The 13,299-nt window shown below is 39.3% G+C and overlaps 1 pseudogene; it reads right to left on the reverse strand.

Annotated features, from left to right (window-relative positions):
* Positions 1-12,521: 12,521 nt before the first annotated feature.
* LOC139017120 (small nucleolar RNA SNORA48) lies at positions 12,522-12,665 on the reverse strand (annotated as a pseudogene).
* Positions 12,666-13,299: the final 634 nt, after the last annotated feature.

A 13,299-nucleotide genomic window follows, 5' to 3' on the forward strand; every position in this document is an offset into this window, starting at 1 on the left:
GGAATCATCGAAGAGAGAGAAACACCAACCATCTGCCTCCTGCACACCCCACACAGGGTATTGAGCTGGCAACCCAAACATGTTCCCTGACCTGGAATCCAACCAATGACCACTTGGTGCATGGGTCAACACACAACTACTGAGCACACCGGCTGAGCCAGAGATTTTTTTTTTTTTATGAAATCCATAGACTTGCCTAAAGAAGGAAATTAAAATCTGGCTTTGATATCATTTAGTAATTAAATCTCAGCCTGTTTAAATGAAAACAAACAAATCAGAGATTACAATCTATAGAATTCTTAAGTTCTTATCTAATAATTGTAATTATTTAAAATTACTATTCCTTTAGGTCTAACAATTATCATCAACTCTCTTATGCTTTTTCTTGATAATGAAATTTTGTTAGACAGCTTCCGATTATAGGTAGTATTACTGCTTAAAATTGTAACTGTAGGTGTTCTGATCCGTACAGAGCTTAAAACAGTGTCCAATACATAGGAAACATTCAATAAAGATGGATTGTTGAATAAATACAAATTTTAATAAATTAAGATCAGGAAATGATTTTTACTAATGTTGACAGCTTCCAACTATAGATTAGTCATATCCAAATTGCCTCTTTTTAAGTATTCTCTCATAATTGACTCCATCACATCTCAGACACCCATACTTCTTCAAGGAAGGAAGAATAATGTGCTGTGAAACAGCAGGATTTCACAGTCACGCTGAGTGCACATCTGGACTCCAAAACTTGGACTCTAGCAAATTATCAAATGTCTACAATTCATAGACATAGTCTCCTTACTTGCCTTTCAGGGTTGCTGTTCGTATTAAATAGATAATACATGGAAGTTCACGTTCCAGAGCTCAGCACATAAGGCATCAAAAAGTGTTTCACTTTTTCCCCCTAGCTGCAATATACTTTTCTGTATGTCCGTCTTCACTGGGGCTGGTAGCTATAAAATGATTGCTCTAGAATTTCAGCCCAAAGGATTCTGCTTCTGGAATGCTCTACCCCTTCACCCCAGCCAGCAGCCAGGTGCCATGCCCTTGACACAAACCCCAACCAGCATTAGATCTTCTTCACTACACCAGCAAAGGAATTTAAAACTCTAAGTTACAAAAACCAGAGAATTCAATTTCTCTGTTTCTTTTATTTACTCAAAACTCCCCCAGGAAAAGCCAAGCATGACAGCACCAGGTTTTAAGTTCTTTGTATTTAATCAAGGAATGCACTTCCAGAGGTAATAGAAATTTTGATCTAATTAAATACACTCACGACTCTCTAAAACAGACTTTAGAGTTAGTGGCTGGAATTTCCTTCTTTGAGTTTTATTACCTACAAATCAGAGTAATTTGAGATCTGAGTACCCATAACTATTTCATTGAACATTTCTTCAAAATCTTAAGTAACTTAATTTCAATGTAAAGTATTAATTAGCAATTTATGCCTTCTCAATGTCATAAGTGACCTTTACTCAGAGGTTGTTAAGGTAATTTTGTGATGTAACCAAATTAAATTTCAACCTTAGATATAGGCAATTATTTTAAATCAGATCTTCTAATAGTGGCTAAATAGACACTTTCATTACTTACATTATAACTTATTTCCCCCAGAGAGTGTATAACTGTTATTTCTCCTTTAGCCATCATGCCTAAAGTTTTCAATAAAGCCAAGACATTTGTATGTTCATCCTCTAGCACAAAGTGGGGAAATACCGGCTGCTCCCACAACATAACATTTAATTTCTGTTTTGAAAACAGCTTCCACCCTGGCCGGTTTGGCTCAGTGGATGGTGCATCAGCCTGCAGACTCAGGGGTCCCGGGTTCGATTCCAGTCAAGGGCATGTACCTTGGTTGCGGGCACATCCCCAGTGGGGAGTGTGCAGGAGGCAGCTGATTGATGTTTCTCTCTCGTCGATGTTTCTAACTCTCTGTCCCTCTCCCTTCCTCTCTGTAAAAAAAAAAATCAAGAAAATGTATTTTTTTTTTAAAAGAAAGAAAACAGCTTCCATTTGACCCAATGAGATCCTCCATACAGCTGTCTTTGTTCCCTGGCTTTGCCTGCCTCCTTTCCCTTTGCCTTAGCTGCTTTTATTCTCCAACTCATACTCCGTTACTAACTTATATACCTGTCCCTTAATCTCATTCACTTCATCATTGAGACTATTCTAAAATGACTTTCTCTAGCCTTGTCACTGGTGGTTTTTTCCCAATTTGTTTTCCTAAAAAGGAAACACAGGAATAATTTTTACCAAACTTGAACTACCTTATGATTACATTGTAGTTTATAGAATCTCATGCCAGGTGCTTCACAGAAAGAGATTAAACCACTAAAAATTCTAGAATAGTATTTATTGATGTAGGTGTGTTTTTTCCTCAAAAAGTGTGTAATATTTTTAACATTTCAATGAAAATATTTCCAGATTCTCCTTTAATCATCTAACCCAGAAAATAATGAAAGTCCTTCCAATTTGCAATAAAACTAGGATGATTTCATATTCCATTTTTATTTAGCTAGATTTATAATTATTTTTAAAAACCATGACTCCAAAAATAACTGCATAAGCAGAGTGCAAAAAAAAAATTCTTGCTGTACAACATGTCTCAGTCCCTTAAGGATGTGAAGTTGGAAGTAACTTCAAATGCTATTTCACACAGTTGGATTTTATTCTACTTATTCGCTTGATAAATATTTATTGAACATGTACTATGTTCTGGACACTGTATGAGATTGAACAATATACTGGCAAAGAATCAGATGTATTTCTCTCACATCGATATTTCTTTCTATCTTTCCCTCTCTCTTCCACTTTCTCTAAAAATCAGTGGGGTGGGGGGGTGGTAAGAGATCAACCGAAGGACTTGTATGCATGCATATAAGCATAACCAATGGACATAAGACACTAGCGGATAGGGGAGGCTGGGGGATTGTCAAAAAATCAATGGAAAAACATCCTCAGGTAAGGATTAAAAAAAATAACACACATTAAATCAAATTTAATTACAAAACCAACTGCTGTCGATTGCATTGTCTCAAACATGTTAAAAGTTCCTTGAGGTTCCTGAGAAACCAGTAACCTTACTTTTCATTTCATTTTCACAAAATAGTTTACCCTCTCAGTCTTACCAAGTTCATACAATGAACAGTCTACTTTCTTCAACTGAATTCTGAAAAACGCTTTACCATTTCTCTTCCTTGCTTGTGTAGGACTTCACCTTATTTTATTTTACTTTCTTATCCTTAGTAAAGCATGACCAAACAGAGGACAAAATAAGGGCAATGAAACAATCGTGTGATGCCTTTTATTTCACAGCTCTGCTCATCTGCTGCACAAATAGCACAACCCATGGTTAATCACTGCACACTCCTGCTCCCAGGGCACTCGTGGAGCTTCCCATATGGTCTGTTCAAAACAGGGACTCATACATATATCAAACACAAATTATCCAAAGGAATGTGATCACATAGTGGAACCAAGTCATAAGAGAAAAATACCTGTTCTACAAAAACAAAAACCTACTTAATAAACACTCCACATTTCTGGTTCCCAAGGCAAAGCAGTCATGTGCACACTCTATAAATCTTCATCCTAACATTAACTAGGATAATCTCTCAGACATACTTAACGAGAAGCCTTCATTTCACTCATTCAAGCAAGAGAAAAAAAAGTTCAATTGATTATTTCCCTTTTCTTCTTCCTTACTGTTTTAGACTTTTCAGATCTCTCTGCCTACTCTGGGTGACTTAGTTCTTCTATGGAACAATCTTGAAATGTTTCCCCCCCCTCAAAAAAAAAAAATGTCATGTTTAAGCTCTATTCTGCCCCTTTCCTACTGGCTTAGGCAATTTTTAGCCTTAGGTAGGGTAATCGTATAATTATGATTCAAACTGGGCCATTTTTGAAAGTGAAGAGGTATACCAAACAGGAAGGACAGTGCAACAGCCAACAAAACAGAGATTGTGCTGGGAAAAGTGAGAGGTAGAGTGACCTCGACAAAAAGCTTTTGCCCTAATTTTAAAGGGTAGTCCAAAGAGTCACTTACATAACCAGAAACTATTTGACTTGTGGGTTGCTCCTAATCCCCATGCATCTCACATTCCTAAGGGCAGGCAATTGGAAAAGGCAATGAAAATAATCAGTTTTCATGAGAGACTTGCAATAACAAGAAAGCATACAGAATAAAGGAGTGGGGAGGGAGCTTTTTGGTGCAACTATGTGCCAGATATATCTATGGAGAGAGAGGGAAAGCAATAGATTAATTGCATCTTCTTAAGAACTCCATAACTTAGGTATTAACATTCCCATTTTAAGAAATGGGCAGTGCATACAATTGATAGTGAGTATGTGAATTACTATAACATTTTTGGAAAGTAATCTGATAATGTCTATTGAAAACTTTAAAGTGCCTTTAGATCCAGCAAACCTACTTCGGGATGTATCTTCTACAAAAGGAAAGCACCTGTGTATAATGATATATATGTAAATAAGTTTACTACAATATTGTTTTTATTAGCAAATAATGACCCAATTAGAAATCACATTAGCCAAAACCGGTTTGGCTCAGTGGATAGAGCGTCGGCCTGCGGACTGAAGGGTCCCAGGTTCGATTCCGGTCAAGGGCATGTACTTGGGTTGCGGGCACATCCCCAGTAGGAGATGTGCAGGAGGCAGCTGATCGATGTTTCTCTCTCATCGATGTTTCTAACTCTCTATCTCTCGCCCTTCCTCTCTGTAATAAATCAATAAAATATATTTAAAAAAAAAAAGAAATCACATCAATAAAAGTATATCATAGAATAATGTGAATAGTGTGATCTTGTTTTGGGTAAAAAGAGCTGCTTTCTTCTTTTTATCAATTTGGTCTTGATTTTCCTAATTTCATAAGCTATCTAAAATATAGTCTAGCCTGGCTGGTGTAGCTCAATGGTTGAACATTGACCCATGAACCAGGAGATCATGGTTCAATTCTCTTTCATCATTGATGTTTCTATCTCTTTCTCTCTGAAATTAATAAAAATATATTTTAAAAAGTAAAATAAAATATATTCTACAATAGACTTTAATAACTCAATAACTGTGCAAAGGGTTAATAAACACAGTTTGCTTAGAGCTTCAAAATCACTGTGAGCTTTGGAAGAGTGATGTTTCTTAACTGAATGACGACAATTAAGACATGATTTTTAAAGGAAGACATATGTTTATTTCTTCTATTAAACTCTAGCTTTGATATTGGGCATCAAATAATTAACATGGATTTACAAACTTCACTCTCTTTCCACAGGTACCAAAGTTATATTGGGAGACTCCAGAGAAAGTCAGACTGAGAGCTCAACAAAATATAGAGCAGGGGTTGCTTGAGTCAAAGTCACACAAAAATAGGACCAGAAGGGGGGGGGGGGGGAGGAGTAGACAGTCAGGAAGAAGCCATGAGCTCTTAATCCAAGAATAAAATTAAAAATGTAGCCAGATTTCAGGCAAACAGGAGCTGGGAATTGGAAAATCTGGCATCAAGACTATTCGACCCATCCCTCAGCAGCCCCATGGTCTCCTGTGTGTACTTCTCTCTGGGATTGCACCTGCACCATCCACCTTTCTATCAGCAGCCCCCTCAGAAAACTCACCTTGGGTAGAGCCTTTGATGGCTGCCAGCTTCAACTCTTTGTCATGGTCCTCAGCTCTGATAAACTCCACTGATTAATAACAGTTGCTTAGTTCAAATTTTTATAGAAAGGTTCAGGCTAGCTATCCCAGCTAGTTTACTTTTTTAAATATATCTTTTTATTGATTTTAGAGAGAGAGGAAGGGAGGATAGAGAGATTGCAACATCATCGATCGGCTGCCTCCTGCACACCCCACTATCTCAGATCCTATATAATAAAATCCGAATATACAAATTGACCAAATAGCAGAACAACCAGTCACTATGACGCGCACTGACCACCAGGGGGCAGATGCTCAATGCAGAAGCTGCTCCCCTGGTGGTCAGTGTGCTCTCACACAGGGAGCACTGCTCAGCCAGAAGCTGGGCTCACAGCTGGTGAGCGCAGCGGTGGTGGTGGGAGCCTCTCCCTCTCCAAGGCAGGCGGACATCCCCCGAGGGGTCCCAGACTGTGAGAGGGCACAGGCCGGGCTGAGGGCTCCCCCTCTCCCGCCAGTGCACGAATGTCATGCACCAAGCCTCTAGTAGTTTAATAAAAGCCTTTACTAGTGCCATGTGTCAACCCCTGGTCAGCCTATGGAATAGGTGTCCAAGGACTGATGGCTCTGTCGTTTCACAGGGACCATACACACTCAGTGGGCATGTAGGGTATAGAAAGACCTAACATTTATGTCTGACACCTTTCAAAGGTTTGAGAGTCACTCACTTGAAATTTATACAACTTTTTCTTACAGGGAAAAAATCAAAAGCAAGAGAAATAATCTTTTAAAAAATCAATTGTCTACTATAATTACTAGTAAGAACAGGGAGAACTTTTTATTCACTTTCTAACTTCATTTCATTGATACACTAATTCATGAAGCAAGTTATAGTTCATGAGGTGGTTTATTCATTGTAGTTAGGTGCCAAAAGTAATTATCAATATATTGTTACAATATGTGTTAAACAGCATCCCAAATAGGAATGATAACCATCACCCAAAATCATTGTTTCTACAGAAAACATATGTATATTTCAAGTTCTGGCATGAAACACATAGGCTTTTAAAAGCACGTTTTCCCCAGTTCGAGCAAGAATTACACCTCCTTCCTCTCCAGGCTTGTTTGTCCAGCAGTCAGGCACATCACCTCCACGGCCATGTAGTGCTCATGGCCGGAGAGAGAGTCTCTAGGTGAGACACAGACATGAGAAGCAGGCAATTGGCAATGATGACTACACTATTTCAATTTTTGTTGTTGTTGTTGTTAAAAAGCACTATAAGGTGCCCTAACCAGTTTGGCTCAGTGGGTAGAGCATTGGACTGAGGACTGAAGGGTCCCAGGTTCGATTCCAGTCAAGGGCATGTACCTTGGTTGTGGGCACATCCCCAGCGGGGGGTGTGCAGGAGGCAGCTGATCGATATTTCTCTCTCATCAATGTTCCTAATTCTCTATCCCTCTCCCTTCCTCTCTGTAAAAAAAAAATCAATAAGATATATTTTTTTAAAAAAAAGCACTATAAGGAAGAGGGCAACGTAGTAAGAAAAAACGTTAGAGTGAAGTTTGACTTTTTTCCCTAAAGTTTCTGCTTTGTTTTCCTACTTATTGCTACTTCTAATGTTAATATTAAGGAATTGTAAGGTGAAGTGAGAGACTTTGCCACAGCTCTGAAAACGCTCAATCTATGAATGAGGGAAAAGGGAAGGGGTGAGAGAATGAGGGAATTTCGCTGACCCTCTCTAGGGAACCTATTTGTAACTGCAAGGACATTCATAAGTCAGGCATATGCAAGTCAGGGACTGTGTGTAATTGGATCGTATAATATGACATTCATCCCTGACTTTTTTCCCCTCACCTTGTCTCCTGGTTTTATATCCTCCTTTGATGTAAGATAATATGGTTGTACATGAGTGACTGGAGTTAAAAAATAGACGCATAAAATTCTCTCAAGCTAGATATTCGGCAACCTAAATTGTGAGGCATTCTTTAGCCAGAGACAATTTCACAGAGAAGAGCAATGTGGCGCTATACTACACAAATGGAAAACAGCCTTTATTCCCTTATTAAATTTTCAAGAAGTTGCATGGAGATTTAACCACAAAGCTCACATTATTTAGGGGATTTAATTATTGTTTGTTTCTTTCTTTCATTTTCTGTCTCCAAATAAAGCATATTTCATTACATGGTGAGCGTTAATGCTTTCAGGAAGGTTCAGAAAAGAAAAAAAAAATCAGCTTTTTACAAAAACAAAACCATAGTCCTTATTATCTACACAAATTAAGAAAAGCCATGCTGCTCCAGGATTGGACAGAAACGAGGAAAAATTGTTCAAGTGGTGCCTTCTCGATTACTCTTTAGTAGCAGATCTTTCTAAATTTTGGAATTTGGGTTGACTAAGGTCTAGCCTCACAAAGGAAGGATAAGCCTTAGGATAGTATCAACCAGGGGCCCAGAATCAACCAGGGAGAACCCAACAAGCACAGATTTCTGGGTTCCAATTCAGACACTGTGGAAGCCAACTCCCCAAAAATGTTAACTTGAATAAGGTCTCCCTCTGAATCTCTGATAGCCTACAGGCACGTGTCAGATATATTTTTTAAACCACTACCTTTGAGTTTTTAAAATATATTTTTATTATTGATTTCAAAGAGAAGAAGGGAGAGATAGAAACACTAATGAGAGAGAAACATCGACTGGCTGCCTCCTGCACTGGGAATCCAGCGTGCAACAAGGCCAGTGTGCTTCGACCAGAATCAAACTGGCAACCTCCTAGTCAATGGGACAACACTCAACCAACTGAGCCATACCAGCAGGGCCAGGGACTTGCCCTCCCACCCCCCATCCCCACCTCCCAAAGTGTGATCCTTGTATTATCTCCAAGCAGAATCCATTAGCTTGTTTAACATGCAGATTTCCAGACTGGACTTCAGATCAACTGGATCAGATGCTCAGTGGAGGGTAATCCAGGAATCCTCCCCTTTAATTAGCACCCTCGTTTAGTCTTTTTTTTTTTTTTTTTTTTTTTTTGTAGCACAAAATCTGAATTTTATTTTATTTTTTTTTAAATTAAATCTTTATTGTTCAGATTATTACATTTGTTCCTCTTTTTTCCCCCCATAACTCCCCTCCTTCCAGCTCCCACCCCACCCTCTGCCCTCACTCCCCACCCACTGTGTTCATCCATAGGTGCACGATTTTTGTCCAGTCTCTTCCCGCATCTCCCACACCCCTTTTCCCCCCAAGAATAGTCAGTCCATTCCCTTTCTATGTCCCTGATTCTATTATAATCACCAGTTCATTCTGTACATCATGTTATTTATTCACTTGATTCTTAGATTCATTTGTTGATAGATGAATATTTGTTGTTCATAGTTTGTACCTTTACCTTTTTCTTCTTCTTCCTCTTCTTAAAGGATACCTTTCAGCATTTCATATAATACTGGTTTGGTGGTGATGAACTCCTTTAGCTTTTCCTTATCTGTGAAGCTCTTTATCTGACCTTCAATTCTGAATGATAGCTTTGCTGGATAAAGTAATCTTGGTTGTAGGTTCTTGGTATTCATCACTTTGAATATTTCTTGCCACTCCCTTCTGGCCTGCAAAGTTTCTGTTGAGAAATCAGCTGACAGTCGTATGGGTATTCCCTTGTAGGTAATTGAGCCTCTTTCTCTTGCTGCTTTTAAGATTCTCTCTTTGTCTTTTGCTCTTGGCATTTTAATTATGATGTGTCTTGGTGTGGTCCTCTTTGGATTCCTTTTGTTTGGGGTTCTCTGCGCTTCCTGGACTTGGAAGTCCATTTCTTTCACCAGGTGGGGGAAGTTTTCTGTCATTATTTCTTCAAATATGTTTTCAATATCTTGCTCTCTCTCATCTTCTGGTACCCCTATAATTCTGATGTTGGTACGTTTGAAGCTGTCCCAGAGGCTCCTTACACTATCTTCGTATTTTTGGGTTCTTTTTTCATTTTGCTTTTCCGGTTGGGTGTTTCTCACTTCTTCGCATTTCAAATCTTTGACTTGATTCTTGCGCTCCTCTGGTCTGCTGTTGGGAGTCTGTATAATATTCTTTATTTCAGTCAGTGTATGCTTACTTTCTAGATGGTCCTTTATCACACCATCGATGGTCTCATTAGATTTCCTGTACATCTCATCAAGTTTATCGACAGACTCTAGAAGCCTCTTGAGAGACCTCAAAAGTGTGGTTCTGAACTCAATATCCTCCGTTGATAGTTTTGTCCTCTTTCTTTGTCTCCGCATTTTTTACGCTTTCTTGGTACACCCCCTAGTGGTCTTTGTGCGCAGTCTTGTTGTAGTTAAGCCTTGATTGTTATAGTTAATACTAGAGGGATTTGACCTCCAGGCCGACTGGCTGTGGTAATCAGCTGTGTTTGCAGTGGAAGAACTTGTGTCCTCTAGGGAAGTGCTAATCTAGCCTTTGCCTGAGGCTATCCGGCGGGGCGGGTCCCACGGGATCAACAGGGCGGAGGAGGGAGCAGTTATGGCTGCTCTCAGTCCGTCCCCAGGGGCTCTGCCTCTCTGTCCCAGCAACAGCTGCAAACCTCGGAGGGACCGTAGCCAGACAGTCCTGCTTCTCCTGTTTGAGTCTGGGTCCCTAGAGACTTGCCCGGATCTGGAGCTCTGAGTCTGAGGCTCCCTCCGGATTGAAACAGACAACCGTGCCCTCAGCCACCAGCCCGCACTGCGCGCACTCCACACCTTAGTATTTTACTTCAGCACTGCGCCTCCTCTGATTCTCGGTTCCTCCTAGTTGTAGAACTTCCATTCAGCCAGCCTTCCTGTGGTTCTGGATGATGTCCGTTCCGTCTTTTAGTTGTATTTTTGAAGTGGTTGTTCGAGGCAGCAAACTCCGGCGTTAACCTATGCCGCCATCTTGGTTTCTCACCTCGTTTAGTCTTATTCCTCCTAAAGTTTGAGAATTACTGCCTTAAGATTCTTCCAGCTAAGCATTCATCCCTTGTCTATTTTTTCCACTCCACGGTTACTTTCTTTATTAATATACAATTTTCTCTTCATATTTTTATTAAATTAAAAGTAAAGAAAAATATCTTCAATATGTTTTCACATGACTGAGGTTTTCCTAGGTATCAGGAAACCTTGAGAAGTGTTGCACTTGTAAGCAAAGACTCTTGGCCATTTTCCAAGTGATAATCCTTCCTTCGTCTGAAGAAATGGGCTTTACAGACGGTCATCAGTGGGCTAGAATCTGGGCTTGCAAGATCTTGATATGACCCCTTAGGATAATATATATAACTCACAACACATTGTATACCTCTGCTCAGTATCCCCAATTAGGAAACTACAGCTCTTGCCATCACTGTCGATTATAAATGAGGGAGTGTGGGACTAAGTGAAGTCCATGGAGTGTAAGTGTGGATGAATTTCTCCTTGCTCACCTGATTAAGAAAACTGTGGGAGCCATGGAAGACAGTTCTCTCCTTATCAACTATTCATAATGTCAAAAGAAGCCTCACCCACAAAGAGCTGAAAAACCAGTACAGGAAATACTTGATTCTCACTTAATATTTTCTTAAGTAGAATATACAAGGACTTTTTGAAAACACTTTTTACCTGATTTAGGTCACTTAGAATCCTAAATCTTTCATTCAGGGCATCATAAAAAGAAACAATCCACTTCTTAAGTGCCGAAAGGTTCTTGGTTAGTTAGATTTAACAGTGCAGATCTGTTTTTTATGTGGACTTTAAATCCATAGGAATGTTATTTATGTTTTGACACTATGATTCTTTTAGTGCTCTTTTTCACTTTAACTGTAATGCTTGATACTAACAGTTTGTGGCCAGTACCACAATCTGCTCTTGGTCTTATTTTGGCAAAGAGAAAATAGTTTCTCCAACTCCTGCTTCCAATTACATAGTCTATTTAATTTCTCTAGTGGCTACCTGATGATGCCCATGTACACAGTTGTCTTTCGACTATCTGAACCATGTGTTTGCCATACGCTAGTTGTTGGCATCACAGAAATCAATGAAGAGATCTCCTGTTTCATTCTGAACCCTAGTCCAAATTTTCCAATGACATTTTATTCTGCTTTATTTCCTACTTTTGCATTCCAATCACCAATAATCACCAGCATGTCTTAATTTCTTCTTGGATATTTTGCATAAAACTTTCAATTGGATCTTCTTCCGCTTCTGGAGTTGGAGCATAGACTTGAATGATGGTTATGTTAATAGGTTTCCCTAGAAGTCTAATTGACATTATTCAGTCAGACCTTGCATCGTAGCTTCCAACTGCCTGTGCTACATTTTGCCTCAGTATTAAAGCCACTCTGTTTTGTCTAAGTTTGTCATGTTCAGAGTAGAATACTCTGTAATTGCCTAACTGAAAATGTCCCATTCTTGTGCATTTCAGTTCACTAATACCAAGCACTGCAATTATATATTCCCTATTTTCTAGTTAATTTTTCCAAATTTTAAGTCTCAGAAATTGCACACCTTTTTAAATTTAGTGAATGCCTTGATGTCAATGTTATGTTTTCCCTACCCCAACATTACTAGGGCTCATCAAATACTTGTGCATATATTTTATAGTATGAATCTATTACTGGGAGGCAGCTACCTAACCAGGGTCTACATTTCAAAGTAGATCGGTTTTCTATTGCTAAATAACAAATTTAGTGGCTTAAAATAACATCCATTTATTAGCTCACAGTTCGGTAGATCAGATCAGAAGTCTGGGTTTTCTACTTAGGATTTCTCAAAGTTTAAGCAGAGGCTCTGGTGAGAAATCTCCTTCCAAGTTCATTCAGGCTGTTGGCAGAATCCAGTTCCAAAAGTGGTAGGAAGGAGGTTCCATTTCACTGTCTGCCAGCTGAAGTCTCTCTCAGCTTTTATTTTTTTTTATGTGCCTCAGGCATGAAACAGCTCTGGCCACCGACACAGGCATCAAGCTAGGATGAACTAAGGACTGTACATCTGCTTTGCCCCTGACTGATATAAGAGTAACACCACCAATTAGGTGTCTCCTTGCCCATTGCCAGGGCGTTTCTCTCAGCTTTTAGAAGCTGCCATCGTTCCTTCTCGGGTGACCCCATTTGCAAGTGAACCAGATGTCATATTCCCCTCCTAAGCCGTTGTGCTTCGAATCTCTCTGACTTCCTCTTCAATCATTAGCTGGAGAAAACACTCTGCTTTTAAGTGTTCATGTGTTAGATCAGAACCACCCAGATCATTTCTACCTTAAGGTCTACTGTGACATTTAGCATAACATAATCACGGGAGTGATGTCACTTTGTATTCACAGGTTCCATAGAGTGATACATCTTTGGTAAGCCATCCAAAAATTCTGCCTACCACACTCAGCCTCTCTTATATTCTGGTGTGTTGACTCATTGTCACCAATAGATTATCAGCAAAAATGGTGTGTGTCTCTTCCAGGTTGGGATTGTAAAAAATCAGATGTTTCTTCTCTAGTATGTTTCTCCCCATCTGCCTGATAAATGTTAAGGACTTTGAGGCCCTAATGGATAGTTGAGCCACAAATAAAAGGGTCATAAGTCCCTGAATCACCAGGTAGAAGAAAGCTGCTTATAGACGAAGAAGATTCACAGTGAGTTCTTAGTAAGAAATAAATGTATTCTTACTGAATCAAGCAACTAAAAATTTGGCACTGATTTGC

This window comes from Myotis yumanensis, unplaced genomic scaffold (genome assembly GCF_028538775.1).
Source record: "Myotis yumanensis isolate MYYU_CA2020_CCGP unplaced genomic scaffold, mMyoYum1.0.hap1 SCAF_9, whole genome shotgun sequence".
Taxonomy (NCBI): Eukaryota; Metazoa; Chordata; class Mammalia; order Chiroptera; family Vespertilionidae; genus Myotis; species Myotis yumanensis.